The sequence below is a fragment of the Pristiophorus japonicus genome, chromosome 12 (assembly GCF_044704955.1).
Source record: "Pristiophorus japonicus isolate sPriJap1 chromosome 12, sPriJap1.hap1, whole genome shotgun sequence".
NCBI lineage: Eukaryota > Metazoa > Chordata > Chondrichthyes > Pristiophoridae > Pristiophorus > Pristiophorus japonicus.
Window position 1 is genome coordinate 26397045 of NC_091988.1, and position 26540 is coordinate 26423584.

Here is a 26540-nt window from a genome sequence, read left to right on the forward strand (position 1 = left end):
CAACCCTCCAAGAACTCTGCATTTCTTCAACTCTGGCCTGTTGTGCATCCCCCAATTCCTTCGCAGCCACCATTGGCGGCTGTGCCTTTAGCCATCTAGGCCCTAAGCTGTGGAATTCCCTCCCTAAACCTCTCCATCTCTCCAACATTCACCCTCCTTAAAGAGGTGTCAATTTCTGTCTAATCATGTTCCTGTGAAGCACTTAGGGATATTTTCCCAAGCATGCTGTTTTGAAATTTTAAATGCCCATGGTGTAAGGCTTCAGGTGTGGTGCCCAATGTCTTATAATGCATTATTACAGTTTCACTAATTATGTTAATTGTATTGTATTAATTTCCATCATCATATGGAAAATGAAGGTTTTTTTTATTTATATGTACAACTTTGTCTGTTTCTCTTTTGTGTTTAGTTATCAAGTGCTCCGAGCAATTTGGGCCCATTGAGAGTGATCTGTAAGGGTAAGTATATTTATTGTGTTGGATTGACAATAATGTTGTTTTGCATCATTGATTTTCTCTCATTCTGGGATCTGTGTATTTTGATTAAAGAGACATGAGTTAGGAAGGTCTAAATGCGTGACGGTTTCTGCACAACAAGAGCACCAAGCTAAGTTCAACAGTACAAGTGATTAGATAAAACATTTTTTAAAAAGCTGATTATGACTTTCTGAATTACCAGTGGTGTGTCCAAACCTTTTTTGCAGATTATAGTAGTTTATTTTCTTTGAATAATGTGGTTCAACTTGTCAACAGTATATGCTACATTAACTATATCATGTTTTCAATGAGATGTTCATAGAATCATAAAATGATACAACATAGAAGGAGGCCATTTGACCCACCGTGCCTCTTTGATGGAGCTATCCAATTAATTCTACACCTCTGATTCCTATTTGGTATCTGTTTTCCTTGAATGTCAACAAAGCAGGCCAACTGCAGATACATTCTTGACAGTTCCTAACTAGAAAATGCAAGAGTAGAAAGTTCAACAATGATGTGCTGTACTGTAATCAGATAGTTAGTTCTTTGTGGAAGCAAAATATGGGTAGTTTACATTGAAAACATTGTATATAATAACTGTGCTGAGTAAAGGTCATGGTTTGTACTGTGACTGCGTACAACCTGCAACAGCTCCAACAAATATGTCAATATTTAATATCATATAAAATTGTTGATTTATTACTCTGTTATATCACAATAGGGTTGTGAATCTTAGCTCATTAATAATTACAGTGATTTGCTTCCAGATCTCTTTTATACAACTTTATGACCACCGACAAAAAGCGATCTTTGAGCAGCCTTGGAGTAGCTCCCACTTAAGCTTTTTCACTCTTCTTTACGGGGACATATCTGGCTCCCATAGATTTCTACCACATCTGAAATTGGAGCTCACTGTGTGGAGAATCATGGGCACAAACCCAGTTGCCACTCTATGGGCCCAAGTTTCCACATGATTCGCGCCTGATTTTTAGGAGCAACTGGTGGAGAACGGACTATTTTAGAAATCGCAATTCTCCACATTTTTTTTTCTGCAGTTCTAGTCAGGTAGAACAGTTCTAGTTTAGAACAGAATTTTTTCTTCAAAAGGGGGCGTGTCCGGCCACTGACGCCTGATTTGAAAGTTTCCACAGTGAAAATGTACTCCAAACTAAAGTAGAATGGAGCCAGTGAAGATTTTTGTAGAACTGAAAAAACCTGTTCTACACATTTAAAAAATCAGGCGCAGGTTACAAATTAGGCGTCCAGAACGAGGTGGGGGGGGGGGGGGAAGGGAACTCATTAAATTCGACAATAAATCCTTATTTATACTTCTACAAATATTATACAAATAAATCCAACCTGAATAAACATTTATAAGCCAAGAAAAGATTAAATAAACCATCTTCCGACCTGTGTGAAAGTGCTTCAGCCAGGGAGAATTCTGCAGCCGTTCGTGTCGCTGAGCGGGAGGGGGAGAGAGAGAGAGAGAGAGAGAGGGAGGGAGAGAGAGAGAGGGGAGGGAGGGAGAGAGAGAGAGGGGGAGGGAGGGAGAGAGAGAGAGGGGGGGAGGGAGGGAGAGAGAGAGGGGGGGAGGGAGGGAGAGAGAGGGGGGAGGGAGGGAGAGAGAGGGGGGGAGGGAGGGAGAGAGAGGGGGGGAGGGAGGGAGAGAGAGGGGGGAGGGAGGGGGAGAGAGAGGGGGGAGGGAGGGGGAGAGAGAGAGAGAGAGAGGGGGAGGGAGGGAGAGAGAGAGAGGGGTAGGGAGGGAGAGAGAGAGAGAGGGGGAGGGAGGGAGAGAGCGAGAGGGGGAGGGAGAGAGAGAGGGAGGGAGAGAGAGAGGGGGAGGGAGGGAGAGAGAGAGGGGGGAGGGAGGGAGAGAGAGAGAGGGGGAGGGAGGGAGAGAGAGAGAGGGGGAGGGAGGGAGAGAGAGCGAGAGGGGGAGGGAGAGAGAGAGAGGGGGAGGGAGGGAGAGAGAGAGAGAGGGGGAGGGAGAGAGAGAGAGAGGGGGAGGGCGGGAGAGAGAGAGAGGGGGAGGGAGGGAGAGAGAGAGAGAGAGGGGGAGGGAGGGAGGGAGAGAGAGAGGGGAGGGAGGGAGAGAGAGAGAGAGGGAGAGGGAGGGAGGGAGAGAGAGAGATGAGAGGGAGGGAGAGAGAGAGAGAGAGCGGGGGGCGGGGGGGAGAGGGGGGTGGGGTGGAGAAGGGAGAGGTCAGGTCGGATCGGATCCAGTCCGGGAGTCGGGTCCAGTGGTGGGGGGGGGCGTGGGTCGGGTCGGGGAACAGGAGCGTGGGTCGGGTCGGGTCAGTCTGGGGCAGGGGTGGGGGAGCGGGTGTCGGGTCTCGGGGTGGGGGGGGGGGAACGGGTGTCGGAGGGGGGGGTCTGGTTGGCGGGGGGGGAGTGGGGGTCGGGTCTGGTCGGCCGGGGAGGCGCGGGTGTCGGGTCGGGTCTGGTCGGCGATGGGGGGGGGGGGGCGGGGAGGAGCGGGTGTCGGGTCTTGTCGGGGGCGGGGAGCAGGAGCTGGCCGTGGGAGGAGCCTTATTCATGCAGCCCCAGTGAGGCCATTCAGCCAGGGCTAGGGGCTGCGTGCTTCGGGCCCCTCCCACACAGTTCAGCGCCTGGAGCTACTGCACTTGCGTGCCCACTGTAGCGCGCATGTGCAGAGGTCCCGGCACTGTTTTCAGCGCCGGGACCTGGCTCCGCCCCCCCCACAGCTCGTGCTGGTTGCGCCAAGGGCCAGAGGACCTGTAAGTAGGTGGAGAATACCGATGATTTTTTTAGGCGCGAAAAACGGGCGCCCAGCTTGGAGGGGCGCCTGTTTTTTTTCTTGTGGAAACTTGGGCCCTATGACACTACGTTGGAGTATCACTTTGCATTATAATATGAATTTTACATTTACATGTGCAGATTATGATACAAAATAGACTCAATGTATTTGTAAATTGTACCACATATTGTGTACGTGCTTCTAAAATGTTTTTAAAGTATTTATTTTATTATTACCCCCATTTTTAGTCCTGTGTTTGACTCCTCCTTAAGTCCCTGGTACCGTACAACATACACTCCCTGGCCTAGGCTCCTCTTCAATTGGCATTGAATTGTCTGCCAGTTTATTTGTTGCCTTTCTTCCTCATGGTGAGGTTTATCCTCACTTGATACCTGCCCCAACACTAGCTGAAATGAACTCACCATGAGAATTTAAGGTCAAAGCCAGGTACTACAGGGGCAGCGCCGAGAATCCGGAATACGGACTCTGGGATGATTGGTGGCAGGGTCTTTCGGAATCCGTAAAATGTTCCGGAAACCAGACCTGACAACTCTGCTGACTTCGGGGCCCTGCCGTTGCCCAACCCCGGGCCTTGCCCCGCTCGCCTCACCGCCACTGCCCTTACCAAGGGGCCTCTTCGCCGGCCTGCCCGATGACATCCTTGGCAGGGCCCGCCTGCCCGACGATGAACTTCTTGGCGGGGTCCATCCGACGACGACATCCTTGGCGGGGTCCGCCCGACATCCTCCTTGGCGGGGCCCGCCCGTCCAACGACATCCTTGGCGGGGCCCGCCCGACGACCTCCTTGGCCGGGCCAGCCCGACGACCTCCTTGGCCGGGCCAGCCCGACGACCTCCTTGGCGGGGCCAGCCCGACGACCTCCTTGGCGGGGCCAGCCCGACGACGACCTTGGCGGGGCCAGCCCGACGACGACCTTGGCGGGGCCAGCCCGACGACCTCCTTGGCGGGGCCAGCCCGACGACCTCCTTGGAGGGGCCAGCCCGACGACCTCCTTGGCGGGGCCAGCCCGACGACCTCCTTGGCGGGGCCCGCCCGACGACCTCCTTGGCAGGGTCTGCCCGACATCCTCCTTGGCGGGGCCGGCCCGATGACGACCTCCTTGGCAGGTTTCCGCTCCCCGGCCCCCCACACCCCTTTCTGATGTTTCGAAATCCGGAAATTCCCAAACCTGGACTCGAGTGTTTCTGGATTCGTGACGTCAGAAAGCAAATCAAAAGTCCGGAAAAGCTCGGAATCCATAATGGCCTCCGACCTGAGGGTCCGGATTTTAGGCACTGCACCTGCACTACAAATGTGTGGTGAATTTTAGTAATACACCAACCGACTATGCCACTGGAATGCAGTCAACACCCAGCGCCTTCTCAAGGGCAACTAGGGATGGACAATAAATGGGACTTGTTTGGTGCAAGAGTAAGATGCTCTGATTGGGTCCCCTTGATCACAAAACTTGATTGCTGATTGGTCCCCTTGGAGGATAAGACACACCCAGAAGTTTCTGTTGAATGTGTAATTGGAACTGCCCAGCCCAATTTCTGAGCGACTTTGCAAAGTGTAATTCGAGCCATTCTGACTTAAGACCCCAGATAGGATAGAGCTCCCCATCCCAGCCTAAGTTCCTGAGTCCCCCCCAGCCCAAGTTCCTGAGTCCCCCCCAGCCCAAGTTCCTGAGCCCCCCCACCCCCAGCCCAAGTTCCTGAGTCCCCCCCCAGCCCAAGTTTCTGAGTCCCCCACCAGCCCACGTTCCTGCCCCATCCCAGCCCAGGTTCCTGACCCCCTAGCCCAGGTTCCACGCATCGACCTTCCTGAGAAATCAACCAGGTATAGGGGGAGAAGAGGAGAATGTGGTGCGGGTGTAGAGGAGGTGGGGTTGGAAATACGTGATCTGTCTTCTCTGAGTTCCCTCTCTCTTCCCTCCGATCCCCTCTCCTCTGTCCCCTCTCTCTCCCCCAGTCTCTACCCCTCTCTCCTAGTCTCTCCCTCTCTCTTTCCTAGTCTCTCCCTCTCTTCCCCCCCGCCGCCCCGCCCCCAAGTCTCTCTCTCTCCCCATGTCGTTCAGAATAAATCCATAGGTCTGCATTGCAAGCTCTAACTGTTGTGACCTTAGTCTCTTTATTCAAACTCCAGAGTGGAGAAGCAGCATGGTGAATCACCTTTTATACCTACTTGCCCCAGAGTGCACAGGTGACCTTTAGGTCTCCCACAGGTGTGCCCCCTAGTGGCAAGTCTTACATATTGGAGAGGTTTACATACATACATAACATCACTCCCCCTCAAAGTCTTATGTACAAGTTATTTGCAAGTTGAGGCGATCTGGCGCCCTGCTTCCCCGGGTCAATCGCCTGAGTTGAAGTCCTGACGTGGTGGGTTCATCCTCCAGGGTGGGCCAGGTCCTTTCACAGTGGTTCCTGGTTATTTGTAGTTCACAATTTAGTCTGGTCCAAATGCTTTCTGCGTTTGCCCAGTACATGGTTTCACAATCAAATGCTCCATTTTCATCACACACACTCCATTCCCTCCCTTTGGCTAATAAAGTGCTAGCGGCCCATCTCGGGCCCTGAACATGGTCCACTTCATTTATTCTGATGTCGCGTGGAGGAGCCGTGTGATCATGGTACATTCTCTGCTGATAGTATACGGAAGGCTCGGTTCTGAGTGATTCTGTATGGTGACTGCGTAGCACCCGGGATAGCCGGGTCTGTAGGGAGTCTACCGTGACACGTGTGATGCTTGGCTTTGTGATTTGGGCTGCCTGCTCCGGACTATTGTCGCTGACCCTAAGGTCTGGCAAGCCCAGGATGGCCGATATGGCCTTGAGACTTTCAGTAGTGGCGGGAGGCCTCGTGGTCCCCATGGATCTTGGACCATGGTATGGAGGCCCCGGACCACCGACTGTGTGTGGCCGCCCTGCCTTTCTTTGCAACGTTGCAGGGTTGCCCCATAAGTGGCAATCTGATGGGATGAGCCTTTCGTCTTTGCGAAGGATAAGCGGCAACATCCCGTCTAGCAGTTCACCGTTGGCAGGAGGTAACGTGGGATCCTGGCTGGTCCAGGTCCGAAACTAGGGGGCCGTTACGGTTGACCCCTCGCTTTCTAGCACTTCCACGAGTAGGTCTGCAGGCTGTGCCGTTTCCACTCCGGTGGTGGGCAACGGTAGCCAACTGAGGGCATTACCGCCATTCTCAGTGCTTGGCCCATGGCGGATCATGTTACAGTGCACAGACAGTGTTAGACATTTTCGAAACAACGCATCGATAATGGTGCCTCTGCTCTCCCTAAACTGTGGGATGGGCAGCTTGTCTGACACGAGCAAATATTGGGACCACCTTTGGTATGTCTCTTTTGTCCCGTGAACCCAAGCTGCTGCTTTGATTGACTTATTGGATACATATATGACCGGTTGGTGTTTGCCTGCTACTTTGGCTTGTTGAAAGGTACCCCCAACCCCATATGATAGTACATCATTGGCCGCGAAGGGACGTCACATGGGTTACATAGCGCAAACAACTTATTGGAACGTAGTGGGTTCCTGGCTTCTCAACGGCTGTCCCTTTACATTTGCCCAAACCCAGTCGTCTTCCTTGTTGGGCAACACATTCCTCTGTTCCATTGTGGCGACATCCCGTGGTCTGGGTGCACTCTCATCCCGTGGTCAAGATGCACTCTCGTCCGTGTCCGTGATGCCGACTGCTGCAATCTTCTCCCCAGGGATATAGCCTCTGCCATCGGGAAGACGCATTCGGATCGTTTCGGCCGGAGTCCCACTCTGCATGGTCGACCTGGAGCCTCTTCCATCGTTGCGGAGGTCATTGTCTTTGGGTGGTGGGTACCGCGCCTGTACCGCTGCTCGGTTGATCTTCACCTCCTTGTGGTCGTGATGAGCAGCCTGTGCCTCGGAGATCTGCAAATGGATCTGCACTTCGATGCCTGGTCCAGCTGAAGCTGGGGGTTTGCAAAGCCTTTGAGCAGGGGAGGCGTCGTTCGCTGGAGAAGGTACACAGAGGTCTTCCCAGTTCCATCAAATCTTCTCCATCCACCTTCTACCAAGCAGCGTTGGCCCATCACCTGAAACAATCCACAGTGGTAAATCGTGCACCGCTCCCTCATGGGATACTTTTACGTCCGGACTACCAGTAACTGGTATCAGTTCCTTGGTGTAGGTGCGCAGCTTTGCCTGAATCGGGATCAGCTTGGGTCGCTGTGCTGTGTCGCCCCATAGCCTCGCAAATGCTTTCTGGCTCATAACTAATTGACTCGCCGCCGTGTCTAGTTCCATGGAGACTGGGGTGCCTTTGAATTCAACTTTTAACATTATCGGACGGCTTTTGGTGGTGAAGGTGTGTATCCCATATACTACTTCTTCATCCGCAGGTTGAGTTGCCCCTCCTGCTTGTTCAGCGTGATCCTCGCTGGATCGGTCGTCCTCTCCTGACTCTGCCACATGGTGAGTCAGAGATCGTTTGCACATTCGCTGGAGGTGCCCCATTGTTCCACAGCCCTTGCACACATAGGGCTTGAATCGACATTGATGAGCTAGATGACTGCCCCTGCAGCGGCAACATGGTGCTAATGGATACGCATTCACACCCCACGGCGGACTCTGAGTCACTCTAGGCCTAGGTCTGGCCTCTGCGGTCGTGTGGGCCCTGCCCTATACAGCTCTGCCTGCTGAAAACATTATTTTATGCACACTTTGCCGGTGAGCTTCGATTCTGTGAAGATATCTGTTTCGTGTTATTGCTCGTGGATATGACAGCTTGGGCTATCGTGATGGCCTTGCTCAGATCGAGGGATTCATCAGACAGCAGTTTGCGAAGAATGATCTTGTTGTCGATTTCAAGCAACATTTCCCCCGAGGATCCTGCAAAGTCACACTGTCCCGCAAGGCGTCTTAGGTCGGCGACAAAACTTGCCACGTTCTGGCCTTCGGAGCGATAGTGCGTGTACAAGCGATACCTGGCCATCAAGATGCTCTCCTTCGGCTTGAGGTGTTCCCGAACCAACGTACACAGGTCTGGGTAAGACTTGTCCATTGGTTTGACTGGTGCCAGCAGATTTTTGAGGAGGCCATATATCGAAGACCCACATACGGTGAGGAGAATCGCCCTGCGCTTGATCACCGTCTCAGCTTTGTCCAGTTCGTTGGCCACGAAGTACTGGTCGAGGCGCTCAACGAAGGCTTCCCAATCATCACCCTCACCAAATCTCTCAAGGATACCAACGGCAGCCATTACCGCGTGAAAGTTCGTGATCTGTGAAAGGTCGCCAATTTGTAGTGATCAGAATAAATCCATAGGATTGTATTGCAAGCTCTAACTGTTGTGACCTTGGTCTCTTTATTCAGACTCCTGAGTGCTGAAGCAGCACGGTGTATCACCTTTTATACCTGCTTGCCCCAGGGTGCACAGGTGACCCTTAGGTCTCCCACAGATGTGCCCCCGAGTGGCAAGTGTCATGTATGTAACCATCATGCAATGGTAATTTTCATGTAACTGTAACCTTCATGCAACTCCTGTACACTGTACTTATACCCTAGAAATGCACATCCTGACCACAGGGGTTGAACTTGTGGGAGACACTCCTCACCTGGGTTTCCAGGTATAAAAGGGGAGGTCCCACCCAGGGTCAGCACTCCTTGGTCCTGGGAATAAAGGTTAAGGTCACGTAGTGACTGTGTCTGCAGTACATGCCTCGTGTGAGTTTGTAGTACGGTGCAGGGACACCACAGCAAGTCTTACATATTGGTGAGGTTTACATAACACCCCCAGTCTCTCTCTGCCCCCACTCTCTCTCTCTCTCTCTCTCTCTCTCTCTCCCCCCCTCCCCAGTCTATCACTCCCCTGTCTCTCTCTCGCTTTCTCTCTCTCTCCCCAGTCTCTCTCTCTCTCTCTCTCTCTCTCTCCCCAGTCTCTCTCTGTGCCCCAGTCTCAGTCTCTTTCTCTCTCTCTGCCCCTCTATCTCTCTCTCTCTGCTCTCTCTCTCTCGTTCAGTCTCGCTCTCTCTCTCTCCCCTCAGTCTCTCACTCTCCCCCCAATCTCTCTCTCTCCCGCCCAGCCTCTCACTTTCTCTCTGCCCCTCTCTCTCTGCTCTCTCTCTCTCGCTCTCTCTCGCTCTCTCTCTCTCTCGCGCTCTCTCTCTCTCTCGCTCTCTCTCCCCTCAGTCTCTCATTCTCTTCCCCCAATCTCTCTCACTCCGCCCCCCCCCCCCCAGTCTCTCTCTGCCTCCAATTTTTTCCTCTCCCTCAGAAGGCCGTGAAAATGTTTGTGTAGATAATCAAAGCAAAAGTCCTGGCAACAGCTCCAACGGCAATGAGCTCCACGCAGCTCGTGGTTCAGCCCCACTTCCGGCATCCTCGTATGTCGCACAGCACATGTGTGACTGGATCGAGCGTGCATGTGCAAAAAGGGGCGGAGTTCAAGACGTGCATGCGCAGAAGGACACAAAAAATCTATTGCAAGTAATCACTCTGCAATAAATGCTGGCCTTGCTCCCGACGCCCATATCCTGAAACGGAATTTAAAAGAAGATGGTAAATGTTATGTGATTAAACATTGGCTTGCACAATCAAATAGCCCAAACTTTAGCAAATAAAAGTCAAAAGAAAGAGAATATTTCCACTTGAAGAATTTTCTAAGTATGGGGATTAATAATGGCCCTGAATCTGCTGTTGGAAGCTTCCCGTGGGGAAATGCAAATAAAATGTCCGTGTACCAGGTGTCCATGGTGATCCAGGAGGTCCGGAGATTTGCGGTCCTGGGTCTCTCCGGGTACCTGCGAGTAGCGGTCAACATATCTTGGGCGCAGGCGGTTCGCAAGCACCCCTGAGATCTCGTGGGCCAGCCCAGTGAATGAAAGAAGGGTATCCCCATTCATGCTTATGGGGATTCCCTATGTACGGAATCCCCAAAAGCATGAATGTGAATACTCCCCCAAAAATTATTTTTCTGTTTTTTTTAAACTCTTATTCTGTTAAAAGTAGACCTTACGCCTGCTTTTATCAGTCGTAGCCCAACTCGCCACCCGCGAATGCCAATTTCTCAAGGATGCGTTGGAAAATTCTTGACAGATCGCAAGTTCTGGGTTTTTGTGCATGCGCTTCGCACGCAAAAGCCCGGAACTTGCGCGACCCCCATGCGCCCATAGGTGCCTCAAATTACGGGCCAATGTAATTTTTATTTAAGCTTTTGATGACACTATGGCAAATAAATAGAATATAATCAACTCTTGACGTACTGTGAACTTATATGGTCTTATTACAGCACTGCTCTAATTAACATCTTAATGGATATATATATTCATGCTTAAGTTAATAAGTCACTTGTTTTTAAAAACATTTTTAATTATGCTTCCCTATCGTTCAACAACAGGATTGGAGCTTAAAATATAATGCCATGAAGCTAGTTAAAATAGCTAAATATAAAACTGGAAATTTTAAAACGTGAATATGATATGTGTGAACAAGATCTTACTAATAAACACCAAGTGTTGAACTGAAGTAGGGAGCACATCTGCTGTTGGTAAAGTTACAAAGTTTAGATAAGTAACAGGTCACAAAGCCAGAAATTATATTTTCAAAGTGTGAAATTCTGGAGGCTGAGGCCAATTTAACAGGAATGCAGTCTCTGTCCCTACATGTGGATATATCATTGTCAATGATATTCATAATATAGCCCAAGGGCTACTTGCAGCCATTCTCTTCATCCTCTCTGTCCTCGGCAGGCTTGCCCTTCCACATGCCTCAAGGCTTCAGGTAGTGCAAACTTAGTCCTAATTTTCTTAACAGTAATTTCCTGATCTGAATTAAATAAATGTGAATGCTAGTGTCTGCAATTTCTGTGAACAAAATAACTTAAAACTCAGAGTGGATTCACGCCAGTGGTGTAATTAAAAGCAAAATGCTGCAAATGCTGGAAATATGAAACCAAAACAGAAAATGCTATGCCCAGCATCTTTCAAGATAGCTAAAGTTGACCTTTCAGGTATTGAACCCTTTCTCAGAACTGGAAGATATTACAGATGAATAGCATTTAAAAAGGAACAGAACATAGGGAAAAGAGAAAAATGACCAAAAAAAACCATGGCCACTCTTTTTCTGCTGAGCCATCACTTGTTAGCCAAGTCCCTGCTAGCCCACACTGCGATATGTGTGCGCACTAGGTCCATGCAGCAGAGCAGGTCTCCAGTCGTCCTGGTTCAACCCTTGCCACTGGATAAAGGCCTTTGTCGAGCCCGTGTGGTGGCAGATGTGCAAGGTCACCACATGTTTAAAAATCCACGCAAAGGTATCTTCCACCCCCTCAATTGGAGTTCAGAACTAGAACATCAGGTCCTTCATTGAAACATCTGTGAACTCTTGTGGAAGCAAGTCATCCTCGTTCGAGGGACCGCCTATGATGATGATGATGAGCTCTGGTCGACTGTACTGATAGAGATTGACTTTGAGCGCCAGATAGAGTGTTGTATTTAAGTGTTTCAGATGATGTGAACTGTTTCAGAAGTTTGTATCTGTTAGTTGAATTTGAGATTAGTTTGGAGTTTGAGTATTTGGAGTTTGTCTTTTTTCTGTGAAGGGAGTTGGTGCCACTTTTTGATATTTACAAAAGTGGTATTAATGGTAAAAATGGTATTAATATGAGCGTGATGATACCATCAGAAAGTTTTAAGATTTGTCGCATGGTCGTTTATCCAGTTTTAAATCCATTTAAATTCAAATGCACAATGAATGCATTTAATAAACAGTTGTTATTTTGTGATTGTACATGTTTAAAACTGTAACCCAACCATGTAATAATCAGGTTGGGACTATAGCAAACTATGGTTTCCCTAATCGATTAAAAAAAATCAATCAACATATTTAAAGCAAAATGTATGGGTGATTTGGAGCTACATGCTGCGACTGACTCTTCGTCGGGTTTAACAGATGCATTACTGAGAAAAAATCCATCTGTCTTCCCAAGGTTGGCGTTTCAATTTTGGATTCTGTGTCTTTAGTCATCAGGGCCATTGTTTGCACCAAATCCCTGCTGCCTCTTGTCGACTGTACTGGCAGGGATTGACACTGAAAAAGTTGAACACAAGATAGAGAGGTACTCTCAAACTGCAGAGTAAACATGTTAGCAGACTTCCTCTTACTACAATGCTGCAGTGTTACTGATGCAACAATAAGCAATCAAATGTCAGATTAGCTCGGTGCCTCTGAGTCAGGAGGCTATGGGTTCAAGTCCCATGAATCTAGGCTGACATTTCAATGCAATACTGAGGTAGTACTGCATTGTTAGAGCTGTTGTCCAAGCAGTTGAATTATGGCCAAAGTGGGGAATCTGAGTGCAGCGTATGCACCGAATGAGGCTGGAAGCAGGTCCATGGAAAAATGAGCTGCTGACATCAATTGTATGTCACGCCCAGAGGCACCGCACCAGAGGGTTGTTGATGCTCAGTCATTGGGATATTCAAGGCTGAGATTGATAGATTTTTAGGCAGTAAGGGAATCAAGGGAAAAGGGGATCGATCGTGAAAGTGGAGTTGAGGTCGAAGTTCAGCCATGAATGGCAGAGAAGGCTCCTATTTCTTATGTACTTATGATTTGACGACGGTAATGCCATTGAATGTCATAGGGAGGTGATTGGACTCTCTCTTGTTGGAGATGGTCATTGCTCAGCACGTGTGACACAATTGTTACTTGCCACTTATCAGCCCAAACCTGAATGTTGTCCAGGTCTTGCTGCATGCGGGCACGGACTGCTTCATTATCTGAGGAGTTGTGAATGGAACTGAACATTGTACAATCGTCAGCAAACATCCCCACTTCTGACCTTATGATGGAGAGAAGTTCATTGATAAAGCAGCTGAAGAGGATTGGGCATAAGAAACTGCCCTGAGGATCTCCTGCAGGGATGTCCTGGGGCTGAGATGATTGGTCTCCAACAACCACAACCATCTTCCTTCATGTTTGGTATGCCTCCAGCCAGTGGAGAGTATTCCCCCTAATTCCCATTGACTTCAGTTTTACTAGGGCTCCTTGATGCCACTCGTGGTCAAACGTTGACTTGATGTCAAGGGCAGTCACTCCCACCTCACTTCTTGAATTCAGCTCTTTTGTCCATGATTGGACCAAGGGCTGTATTGAGGTCTGGAGCCGAGTAGTCCTAGTGGAACCAAAACTGAGCATCGGTGAGCAGGTTATTGGTGAGTAAGTGCCGCTTGATAGCACTATCGATGACAGCTTTCATTACATTACTGGTGATTGAGAGTAGACTGATGAGACAGTAATTGACCGGATTCGATTTGTGCTGCTTTTTGTGAACAGGACATACGTGGGCAATTTTCCACTTTGTCGGGTAGATACCAGTGTTGTAGTTGTACTGGAACGGCTTGGCTAGAGGCGCAGCTAGTTCTGGAGCACAAGTCTTCAGCATTACAGCCAGGATGTTGTTGGGGCCCATAGCCTTTGCTGTATTCAGTGCGATCAGCCATTTCTTGATATCGTGTGCAGTGAATTGAATTGGCTAAAGACTGGCTTCTGTGATAGTGGGGACCTCAGGAGGAGGTCGAGATAAATCATCCACTCGGCACTTCTGACTGAAGATGGTTGCAAACACTTCAGCCTTGTCTTTTGCACTCGTGCTGAGCTCTGCCATCATTGAGTGTTGTGTCTCTGTGAAGCATGCACTCCCATGTTCCGCCACCAGGGACTGCATCCCCTGAAGTCCCAAGGGATCCCAGCATCCCTTGGGAGCACTGTATATAAGCCGGCCCCTAAGGCCTGTTCCTCACTCTGGAGTGTCTTAATAAAGACTGAGATCACTGTTACTTCAACCTCCCTGTGTGCAGTCGCATCTGTGTTAGGAACACAATAACTGGCGATGAGTATATGAATCCAACGCAAAGATGCAGCAAACTGTGGGCATCCTGGAGAAGTTCTCGGAGGGTGAGGACTGGGAAGCCTATATCGAACGGCTAGACCAGTACTTTGTAGCCAACGAGCTGGACGGAGAAGGAAGCGCTGCAAAAAGGAGAGCGGTCCTCCTCACGGTCTGCGGGGTACCGACCTACAGCCTCATGAAGAATCTTCTGGCTCCGGTGAAACCCACAGATAAGTCGTATGAGGAGCTGTGCACACTGGTTTGGAAGCATCTTAACCCAAGGGAGAGCGTGCTGATGGCGAGGTATCGGTTCTACACGTGCCAGCGATCTGAAGATCAGGAAGTGGCGAGCTACGTCGCCGAGCTAAGGCGACTTGCAGGACAATGTGAGTTTGATGGCTACCTGGAGCAAATGCTCAGAGACTTTTTTTGTACTGGGCATTGGCCACGAGACCATCCTACGAAAACCTTTGACTGTAGAGACACCGACCCTCAGTAAGGCCGTTGCGATAGCACAGGCGTTTATGTCCACCAGTGATAACACCAAACAAATCTCTCAGAACACAAGTGCTGGCAATGTTCATAAATTAACTGGAACTGTGTTTGCAAGCAGAAATGTACAGGGCAGAACCCACGAGTTTGCAACTGCCAGCAGGCCTTAGGTGACCCAGATGACTCAGAGTCCGCAACAAAGGATGAATGCAAGGCAATGCCCCCTAGTTCTAGACTCTCCAGCCAGGCGAAAAAGTCTCTCAGCATCTACCCTGTCAAGCACTCTAAGAATTTTATACGTTTCAATGAGATCACCTATCATTCTTCCAAAGTCCAGAGAGTATAGACCCATTCTGCTCGATCCCTCCTCATAGGACAACCCTCTCATCCCAGTAATCAATTTAGTGGACCTTTGTTATATCCCCTCTAAGGCAAGTATATCCTTCCCTAGGTAAAGAGACCAAAATTGTACACAGTACTCCAGAATTAACTAGTATTTAGGAATCCTCTTAACAAAGTAGTTGAGTACACATTGTGGTTTGCCAGACTAATGCAATTAATGTGTAGTTCTTTTCACATCTTTGAATTTATAATAGCACCAAATAATAACGTGCCAAAATGTCATTTCTTTGATTTCTGTAGCTTTAACTAAATTATAGCGTTCTTGCATCTTGCATGTCAAATACAAATCAACTTAAATTTGCTTTAGAAAAAAACTTTCATTATTTTGTGCTCACAGTGGATAGGTTGTTATAGTATGCATTTAACATTGTAAATGTATATTATAACCATCAAATTATATTATTTTGAAAAATAAATAGACATTTCTGAGTAGAAAGTGTTTCATGAGCAAACGCCCTCAATACTTGAGTGACAAAGCCTTAAGTGAGAAGGTTGTTACTAATTTTAATGTTTTCTGTTGCTCTCTGTTTTGTTTTCAAGCATTTTTGGGGGGAAATTAACATGATTCAAACCAAATAAAAGTGAGTTGGACAAAGCTTTCCTTTATGTTGATTTTATAAAGCTGTTTTTTGAAGATGTGAAGGGTATTTTGCATTTCCATTGCTAGAGTCTGGAGGAGCTGAAAGTGAATAAATGGGTCCACCTTGAATCGTGCTGCCTTGCGCCCACTACAAGTGCTTCTATTGCAATTGAAATGGATTTTAAGGAACTTACTGACGCCATTAAAATTCTCGCAACAACTGCATTATTTTTTTAAAAAAGAGAATAAATGGAACATTTATTACCTTCTCTATCTGAGTGATAAGAAATGACTAGTTCCCAGTCCTTGGTAAATTAAGCACAAAACCGGTTATTAGCTATGCAATAGTAATGTGTATTGACTCAATTTACTGTTCCCAATGAAGCATATTAACCAAACATGAAGTCTTCATAATTGATATGCTGTCACATTAGACCTTCAGTCATCCAGTCCTCAAAGTTTGACTTTACTGACTGACATTTTGGAACACGAGGAAATTGGGTTCAACTTGTCATAATCACAAGCTTCTACAATTGTTGCCATTTTATTACTAGTGTTTGCTGTTGTGAACTTTATTTTTTTGGACGCGTTTATTTGTACTGTAAAAATGGCCGCCCTTTGTCTCTGGTCCCCTTGGAGGATAAGCCACACCCTGAAGTTTCTCTGGAATGTGTAACTGAAACCGCCCAGCCCAAGTTCTCAACGACTGTGCAAATTGTAACTTGATCCACTTTGACTTCCAGAAGCCACAGAGGATAAATCTCCCCAGGAGCCACCAAGTGCCAGCCGAAGTCCCTTACCTCAGCGTAAGTGCATCGCTCCCCCCAGCCAAAGTCCTTTACCCCAACACAAGTACTGCCTCCTCCAGCCGAAGTGTCTTACCCCCGCATGTGCATGACCTTATCCCCCCGCCCCCACTATAGATGGGGCATTGTATACGGATTGTGAACAGGTTTATTGGGTATGAAGTGAATAGTGACAGTGTCGTGACTTCTGGATCCACTCCAACGATGTCCCTTGTAGGGGGTTGTAAGAACGTGATCTGTCTTCCCTGAGTTCTCTCTCTCCCCTCCGATCCCCCCCACCCGTGTCTCTCTCTTTCCCCCCCTGCCCACCCCCAGACTCTCTCCACCCCTCCCACCTCAGGCTCTCACCCGCCCTCCACCGATGCACTCTCTCTTCCCCCCCGCCACACACTCTCTCTCTCTCTCTCTCTCTCTCTCCTCCTCCCCCATGCTCTCTCTTTCTTCCCCCCCACGCTCTCTCTCTCCCTCCCCCCTTCCTCGTTCCTCCCTCCTCCCCCACGCTCTCTTCCCCCCCCCCCCGTCCCCCACGCTCTCTCTCCCCCCACACTCAGTCTCTCTCTTCACCCCTCTCCCCACAATCTCTTCCCTTCCCCACGCAAGCTCTCTTTCCTCTCCCCCCACCCCCCCACCCCCGCCCAGCTCTCTCTCTCTTCCTCCCTCCAACCCCAGGCTCTCCCACTCCCACCCCCCACACTCTCTTTCCAGCCCCCTCCCACACTCTCGGTCTCTTCTCCCCTGCCCCCCTCCCCCCACATACACTATCTCCCCCCCCCCTCCCCCACACACTCTCTCTTCCCCCTCCCCCCCACGCTCTCTCTTTCTTCCCCCCCCGGCTCTCTCTCTTCTTCCCCCTCCCCCCCAGATTCTCTCTTCCTCCTCCCCTCCCCACGCTCTCTCCTTCTTTCCCCCACGCTCTCTCTTTCTTTCCCCCACGCTCTCTCTTTCTTTTCCCCACCACCACCCCTCCCCCCCATCCAGGCTCGCTCTTTTCCTCCCCCCCCGACTCTTTCTTCCTCCCTCCCACACTCTTTCTCTCTGCCCCTCCCAAACTCTCTCCCTGCCCCCCCCACACTCTCTCCCCGCCCCCCCACACTCTCTCCCCGCCCCCCACACACTCTCTCCCCGCCCTCCCACACTCTCTTCCCGCCCCCCCACACTCTCTCCCCGCCCCCCCCCACACTCTCTTTCTCCCCCCCCGACACTCTTTCTCTCCCCCCCCCACACTCTTTCTCCCCCCCTACACTCTTTCCCCCCCCTCCACACACTTTCTCCCCTCCCACACTCTTTTTCCCCCTCCCCCCAACACTCTCTCTTTCCCCCACCCCCACGCTCTCGCTCTCTCTCTCTCCTTTCTCCGGCCCCCCCCACCCCCCAGTCTCTCTCTCTCTCTCTCTCTCTCCCTCCCCGCCCCCCCTCTCGACCGCTCGGCTCAGGGCCGCTCGGGTCGGGAGCTCAGTGGGAAACGTGGTCGGAATGATTCAGGTTCGGGGCTGCACCTCTGGTTCAGGCGATAGGCATTGGGGGCGGGAGGATCGGGGGCTGGGACTCCACAGCAAAAGCACAGTACAAATAGTCACTTCGTATTTTGTTTCACTGATAATCTGGGACATTTACTTTATCTGAAAGTAATTTGTTATTTCTGAATGTATATATTTAGACTTCAAAATTACAGCTATTTCAAAGTACACCGTTTCACTTGAAAACAATTTATATTCTAACTTGGTCTTTGCCATAATAGTGTACAAATGGAGTAACTGATCTATTATCACAAAAGACAACTTAAGCTGTGCATGTATTTTTGCAGAGAATGCTGCAATCTTTTGTTTTTGTGGCTTGGCTTTTAGCTAGTAATGGAAGTCTCACTTATTCCAAAAAAGAATGCCCATCAGGAAATGGATCAGAACATTACATACCGAGTAACAATCCCACATTACTATTAATTAAATAGTATAGTTTTTATTGTCCTTCGATTAATGCTTGCGTGAAGTTCTTGTGACTCTTCATCTTAGACAGGTTAACCACAGCCAGGCTAGATCTGAGCATTTCCCAAAGAGTAACGTGTTGAGACAGGGAGAAATCAGATTAATATTATTATCTGTAACTGCAAAGGTGCATCCCAAAGGTGCATCTTACATCTTTTATACAGAGTGTTATATATATAGACTTGTATTTACTCTGTACAGCCACCAGTGGGCTCATTCCCCGGAGTCCCAAGGGATCCCATAATCCCTTGGGAGCACAGGTATTTCAGAAGGCTTCACAGGTTGGTGAGGCACTCTGGAGACCTGCAATAAAAGCCTAAGGTCACACTTTACTTTGAGCTCAGTGTTCAGTCTGACTCTTTCTCCATACACTACATAGGGCCCAAGTTTCCACAAGATAAAAAACGGGCGCCCCTCCGAGCTGGGCGCCTATTTTTCGCGCCTAAAACGGCGCCTAAAAAAAACTTCGCGATTCTGGAGCGTTCTGCAGCTCCTTGTCTGCCGGCCGACACTCGCGCCGATTTTGGAAGTGGGAGGGGGCAGGTACTATTTAAATTAGTTTTTTTCTTGCCGGCTACGCTGCGTGTGCGCGTTGGAGCGTTCGCGCATGCGCAGTGTGAAGGAAACATTGGCATGCGGCCATTTTTGTAGTTCTTTGTAGCTGTTTAATTTTTTAACATTTTTTAATAAAAGCACATTGCCATCAGCACATCAGCACTTGCAGCCTTCTCACTGTCTCCTTCCCCCCTCCCCCGCGGGAAGAACGGGCGCCTCCTCCCCCCCCCCCCGCGGGAAAGAACGGGTGCCTCCTCCCCCCCACCGCCCCCCCGCGGGAAGAACGGGCGCCTCAGGCTGACTGCAGCATTCTCCGTGCCTGAAGCACTTTCATACAGGTAGGAAGATGGTTTATTTAATCTTTTCTTTGCTTATAAATGTTTATTCAGGTTGGATTTATTTGTATAATATTTGTAGAAGTATAAATAAGGATTTATTGTAGAATTTAATGAGTTCCCTTCCTCCCCCCTCCCCCCCCACCTCGTTCTGGACGCCTAATTTGTAACCTGCGCCTGATTTTTTAATGTGTAGAACAGGTTTTTTCAGTTCTACAAAAATCTTCACTTGTTCCATTCTAAGTTAGTTTGGAGTACGTTTTCACTGTGGAAACTTTGAAATCAGGCGTAAGTGGCCGGACACGCCCCCTTTTGAAGAAAAAAATTCTGTTCCAAAGTAGAACTGTTCTACCTGACTAGAACTGCAGAAAAAAAAATGTGGAGAATTGCGATTTCTAAGATAGTCCGTTCTCCACCAGTTGCTCCTAAAAATCAGGCGCAAATCATGTGGAAACTTGGGCCCATAGAGTTATCGGTAAGCCTGAACATTGTAAAAACCCTGTCATTATGTCCTAGCTTTATAGCTGACAAACGTTCTACTATATCGTGTATAGCAACCATCCACCCACATTTCCTTGCACAAAGTCAACTCAACACAAAAGAGACAGAAAAGTGGGTCTGAGTGCTTATGGGATAGCTTTCACCTGTGGATTGTGGTTCTTTTTAGATATAGAAGTGAAAGAATGTTTTGATGCACCCAATGCAAAAAAATAAGCAAGGAGCATGCTGTTTGGTATTCTAGGATAATGGTCAGGTCACAAAAGATTAAACTTGGGTCGTAAAGAGTGCGCTGCTCCACATCTGAACACAATGCGTCAGTCACTTCTTCAATGCTAACGGCACAAAAGGCACTTAAGCCAGTCATGTGACCTCAACAGCACTGACCGCTTGCCATCAGCTTGCAGTAGCTGTACGGAAACTTTGACAGAAAGTATATTTAATTATGTTTTTGTGACTGAAACAATATATAATTACATAAAACAACAGATACTCTAGAATATATTGAAGGCTGTGACTTCATCTCCGGTTTGAGACGATTTAAAAGTCATTTTGGGGACACTGGTTGACTGCACTGCCCAGTGTAGAACTGAGCCACACAGCCCAGGAAAGTCCCAGATTCAGTCATTGGTCTGCACCAAGTTAGCTGATCTCATCTGGGGTGGCAGTATGGTTGTTAATACTGGCTTCAGCATCCCAGGAAAGAAAATGTAACAGAATGCCTGCTCCTGAATCTCAATCCAGTGATTACTGCTGGAAGATGCGGGCTCGTGAACATTGGGCGAAGAGAGAATGAAGTTTGGGTATGATGCTTCCCTCTAAAGTCAAATGGCCTGCCAAGTGTCTAGGTTCACGTACAAATAATGGCCCCTTGGGTGAGGTACTGGACGGTAACTGGTGTGGATTAGAAATTGCACTGAAATAATAACATTCGAGCTGCTGTACATAGTTGTAATATGTTCTTTGCACTTTTTAATTTGCACTATGGGTAGTTAAAGGTTTTTAATCTTCATTTTCACTTATGATGTGTTTTTCTACAGACCTGTATCCCAATATAGTTCAGAGCCTTCAGGAGAAAAGTGGAAAGATGAGGGGTGGTGATTGGGTGTTGCAGGCGAGGAGAATACTTGAGCTACACTCTCGTGGTTTGAGTGCGTTTGAGGCCTGTCCATTGCAGCTTTCCACTCCCTCCCAGGTGTACATTATTCCACACACTGGTGACCGGAATTGGGCAACAGCTGTAAGTTAGGGTTAGGTGTAGACCACTGTGTCACCGTAGAAACCATTGAAAGTCAAAGGGACATTAGTGGGACATCTCCCAACTCCTCCTGGATTTGTTTTTAACTGTAGAGATGTCGACTTGTGGCCCTCACTTAGGTATAGGCGCATTCATGTCCACAGCAACATGAAGGACCTTCAAGGACTGGGCATTGTATTTCTTATCACCTCATTAATAGGCTATCTATTAGTAACTGGTAGGACCATTATATTCACACAACATCTATTTTTAAAATAAATCGTCACTTGTATTTTTTGGATTAGTTCTGATAGTTCTCTCCTGTACTATAATTATATCATAGGATCATACAGCACAGAAGGAGGCCATTCAATTCATCATGCCTGTGTCATAATTTAATAAAACATCATAATGGTTGATTGTAACAAGGAGCATTAGAGGTTGCTGTAGTAAGACAGGAAAGAATCTATAATGTTGTTTTAAGTGTACTATTAGAGACTTAATAACCTCATATAATAGTAAGTACCCATTATAAATGCATCCCAACAGGATTGTATCAAGAAACTGGACTTAATTGAAAAAATGTTGATGGAAGAAAATATTGTCACATCATAACATGGTGAAGTTTTTGTTATTACGAGTTATCAATTTATTTGTTATCTTGAACCCGAAGAAAACTGATGATTGCTACTATTACATGTAGCAGTAGTCGACTGAAATTATTTTCATTATTTTGCTGACAAAAGTGTGAATATCTTACACAAAGTTTTATGCAATTATAGTACTGTGCAAAACTGATATATAGTCACAATGTTTTATAGAAGTTAGTAAAATAACCACCATCACTTTCACCTAGTGTCATGATTCAATTTCCTGTGTGCATTGTTAAAAAAGTGCAAAATCTGCAGTATTATAAATGTCACATCAATGTATTTTGACATACAAAAAGCAAAGATGCAGAGAGTCAATAACCAGTCTGATATATAAACACTTATACTTTGTTATTCAATCCAAACAATTTGCAGGTATTAAAAGAAAGGAGCTAAAATGATGACTAATTGTCAGGCAGCCTTGTAATGATTTACGTTTTTTTACTGAAGTACCAGCAGGTGGAAAATACATGCAGAGAAACACGTTTAAGTGACTGTTTCGACCGCTGGGCATTATAAAACAACTGTTAGAATGCTGCATTGAAAAGAGACTGAGGGAGAGATGTAGGCTTGGTGAAGTAGCACTAGAATCACAATCGATCACCCACAGCCTTGAGACATTAACTAAACTGTAGACTGAACATGACTAATTTGCCTTCTGGTTTGTCTGACATGTAGTGGGCTAAGCTTTAGGTTGTACTCATACTACCACTAATAACCTGGCACCAGTGTCTGCTGCCTGCAATCTACAATCCTTGTTTTACTTCATGCTGACGTGAGACTGACCAGCAACTAGCTGCCACATTAAAAACACTCCATTCAAATTTCCAAAAGATCACAAGAGGTCCAGTGTACAACCTGGGACATTACCAATTCTGCTAGATGTTCAGTTTCAGCTGGTGAGCCTAACAATGTCCCTGTACGGACTTGGGAAGTTCTTCACCCCTGGCTATACTCAACTTGTGCCCAAGTTCTCTCAGCCTACTTAAGTGGGGTGTATCACTGCAAGAAGAGTGTGGGCATGTCGTTTCAGGCAAACAGAAATTCAACAGACATAAAAATACTGCAGATGCTGGAAATTTGAAATTAAAAACAGAAAATGTTCGCAATACTCAGCAGATCAGGCAGCATGTTTGGAGAGAGTAACAGAGTTAATATAAACTCCACTTGTGTAGTTTTCTCAGTCATTTGGTTGGATAGTGTCAGATTTGAGACATGTGGCGGACCAAAAACTAACGAAAAGCCCGAACAATTGCTTTACTTGTGGATGAGGGAGAGCCAAAGAAGGAAAAGAAAAACCTTCCATTTATATAGCATCTTTCATGTCCCAAAGCATTTCATAGCCAATTAAATACTTTTGATATTTAGTCACTGTTTTGATGAAGGGAAACACTGCAACCAATTTGCACACATTATGGTCCCACAAACAGCAGTGTATGCATGACCAGATTATCTATTCAGATAAATGTTTCCCAGGACACTGGGAGAACTCCCCTTCTCCTCTTCGAAAAATGCCTTGGGATTTTTTACGTCCACCTGAGAGGGAGGACGTGCCTTCAGTTTGATGGCCTGTCCAAAATTACTTGGAGGTGAGGTGAAGCGGGGTAGAGACAATTTTAAAGGAAACTACACCAAACTTCAAGAAAATGAACCAACTATATGGACATTCTCCGATATGTAGAACCTGAAATTGTGCAGGGTGAGTGTCCCAAGACTCGAGTACTTTATCCATATGGTGCTGGTCCATCTCCCTGCTAGCATTTTCAAAGCTAACATTCGGTTTTCCACCTTCTATTTTCACCCCTCATTTACTCTGCACCCCACACAACTTTTGGAAAGACTAAAAAATAATTTAAAATCCATTCAGAGCCTTCATAAAGGCTGAAATGATATTTTCCCCCAAAGGCAGCCACTTGCCTTTAAGTAGCTGTAACTCTTTCAGAGCTGCATGTTCATAAGATTATGCAGCTCTCAATGTAATTTGTGCATGTTCCAAGCAGAGGAGGATGCATATTTAAATTATATTCAACAGAAGGACTTATACAATCCAGTAAACCCATCTCTTCAGAGTGTCAACTCAACAGTTCACAGCCAATAATCCCAGGTCAGTTCTTATAGAATGGATTTATTTTTAAATTCAAATATTGAAGGTATTAAAATCTGCAGATGCTAAATGAAAATATTGGTGGGATATTAGCTGAGGAAATTGTATATTTTTAATTTGAATATAAATCTACCTCAGCGAAAACATACAACACACCTTTGGAAATGCGTGTAAAAAGCTATTCAGTGATAGCTTATTGTTTGAATAAAAACAGTTGGAGTTGTGTATGCAGATTATTTTAATGGCTGATTGTGAGAGATTCATTGGTGGGCTCATTTCTTATTTTTGCAATTCATTATCCAGCCCATAAAAGTGTTGTTTCAATCATAGTCCAGAAACCGTAAAAATGGCAACTGAGTTTTGTTTGTTAGCTTTGCTCAACAATACATTCATTTGATAGATTGGCACTGTAACAATTTCAGATGTCATTGTATTAACACAAGCAACATAACCATAGTGGAGCAGACTGAAGTGTTACTCAAGTCATGAAAGGTTGCACAGTACTAAAATAGTGAAGAGACCGAAAAGAAAGTGGACAAAAAGTTACTGGAGTTGAAACTTCCTTTACTTGGAAACTGCGAACATTTACAAGAAAAGTGTATGTTTCTGAAGCAGTTTCTTGGCAATGGCTGAAACAGCTGTAGTTTATTTCTGTTTTGCCTTGTTTCCCTTGAATGGCCGAACAAAATTGCTAAATCTCACCCTTAAAGCGACCAAGAGTGCAAGTTTCCACTCGTGACTTAGATTCCACTTTAGTTTTCCTGATGAGTGAGTGTTAGCTGTAGCGAATAAATGCTTTACTTTTGAACTTGGCCGATTGACAGATCTGATGAAACAAAAAGTCCAACATGCTAAGATAAACCTGAGTGTCCACGAGATTCAATATATACAACATTTTCTAATATAGATACACCACCCATAGAGGAACAGTCAGATTGTTAGCCAATCGTGCAGCACAAAAAAATGCATCACAATGATTCTTTTGTGTCTGTGGTAAAATCCAGTCCGACATTAGCTGTTAAAAGGAAGGTAAGACCACTTCAGTTGCACTGCATTTCCCAAGATTTATCATGATTTGTTCATGTTGCAATAAGAAGTCCTTTTAAAGTTACCAAAATGTGTCTGTTTCATGTTGCAAAGGTCAATATTTAGAATACATTATTTTAGATATTGTAATGAACAGTTATCTCTCATTTCTAAATAAATTGTGAAATTATGTTGCACGTCACGATTTTGTCAGTTGGTATGAAAGGAAATTAAAAATAATGTAAATGTAGAAAATGTGGAGAACATTGATTGTGGTTAAATTTCACAAACCACAGAGTGGTTTCCATCAGTAAATTTACTTCAGGCACAGTCAGCAGCGAAAACCATTGGCCTAGAAATCCCGGCCTCCCACGGGTCCATATGGAGTGTGTACGCAATGTGTATGGACCCGGGAAGGCATCGCAAAAGCCGGCTTTCAGCGCACAATGCGCATGTGCTGAAAACCGGCTTTTCCGATCTGTCAAGCTCCAGCTTGACACATCCTCCGCACCTCCACAGCCAGGCCATTCGCATGGGCAAGATTGCGGTATTTACCCATATCTTGCCCAGCGGATGTCCTGAAAACTCTTGCGCCTGATTAAAGCAGGCGCATAGCCTACTTTTACAGGCGTAAGAGTTTTAAAACGTACAAAAACATTGTAAAATAAAATTTAAAAAACACATTTTAGTTTTAAAAACCCTGCCCACGAAGGTAAGCTTATTTTAAACGATAATTAAAAAAACTTTTTGAACAATCGGAAAAATATATATTTTTTATAAGAACACAAATAACTTTAATTTAAATGAATCTTAAATATGTGGTGTATTGTATTTTTTATTTTTGTTTTGGTGTCTGGCGGGGGGGTGGGGGGTGTTTCTCAATCATCATAATGGGAACTCCTACTTATGGAGTTCTCATTATTATGAATGAGAAAATACTGTACCTTGATTGGCTGCCCAGAGCCATGTGACTGCAGCTCCAACTTATGGACGTCCTGATGTGCACGTGCTCCGATGCGCAGTGAGTGGAGGCCTCAGGACCGGGATCTCTCGTGGGCGCAGCAGGAACAGGTAGGTGCGCATCTTTTTGAACTTTTTCAGTCGATTGCCCGTGGGAAACATAGAAACATAGAAAATCGGTGCAGGAGTAGGCCATGCGGCCCTTTGAGCCTGCACCGCCATTCAATAAGATCATGGCTGATCATTCCCTCAGTACCCCTTTCCTGCTTTCTCTCCATACCCCTTGATCCCCTTAGCCATAAGGGCCATATCTAACTCCCTCTTGAATATATCCAATGAACTGGCATCAACAACTCTCTGCAGCAGGGAATTCCACAGGTTAACAACTCTCTGAGTGAAGAAGTTTCTCCTCATTTCAGTCCTAAATGGCCTATCCTTTATCCTCAGACTATGTCCCTGGTTCTGAACATTCTTCCCGCATCTCATTTGTCCAGTCCCATCAGAATCTTATACGTTTCTATGAGATCCCCTCTCATCCTTCTAAACTCCAGTGAATAAAGGCCCAGTTGATCCAGTCTCTCCTCATATGACAGTCCAGCCATCCCTGGAATTAGTCTGGTGAACCTTCGCTGCATTCCCTCAATAGCAAGAACGTCCATCCTCAGATTGGGAGACCAAAACTGAACACAATATTCCAGGTGAGGCCTCACCAAGGCACTATACAACTGCAGTAAGACCTCGCTGCTCCTATACGCAAATCCCCGAGCTATGAAGGCCAACATGCCATTTGCCTTCT

The 26540-nt window shown here is 46.8% G+C and overlaps 1 protein-coding gene across 6 annotated transcripts in view; it reads left to right on the forward strand.

Annotated features, from left to right (window-relative positions):
• LOC139276702 (bis(5'-adenosyl)-triphosphatase-like) overlaps positions 1–26540 on the forward strand; it is a 1572769-nt gene that overhangs the window by 94806 nt on the left and 1451423 nt on the right. For 5 of the 6 annotated variants that reach the window (XM_070894677.1, XM_070894670.1, XM_070894668.1 and 2 more), the window contains one exon: positions 410–458. The gene's annotated coding sequence lies outside the window, so the exon portion shown is untranslated. Of the gene's footprint in view, positions 1–409; positions 459–16333; positions 16398–26540 lie in introns of those variants that run through there. The other variant, XM_070894675.1, reaches the window with a different exon arrangement.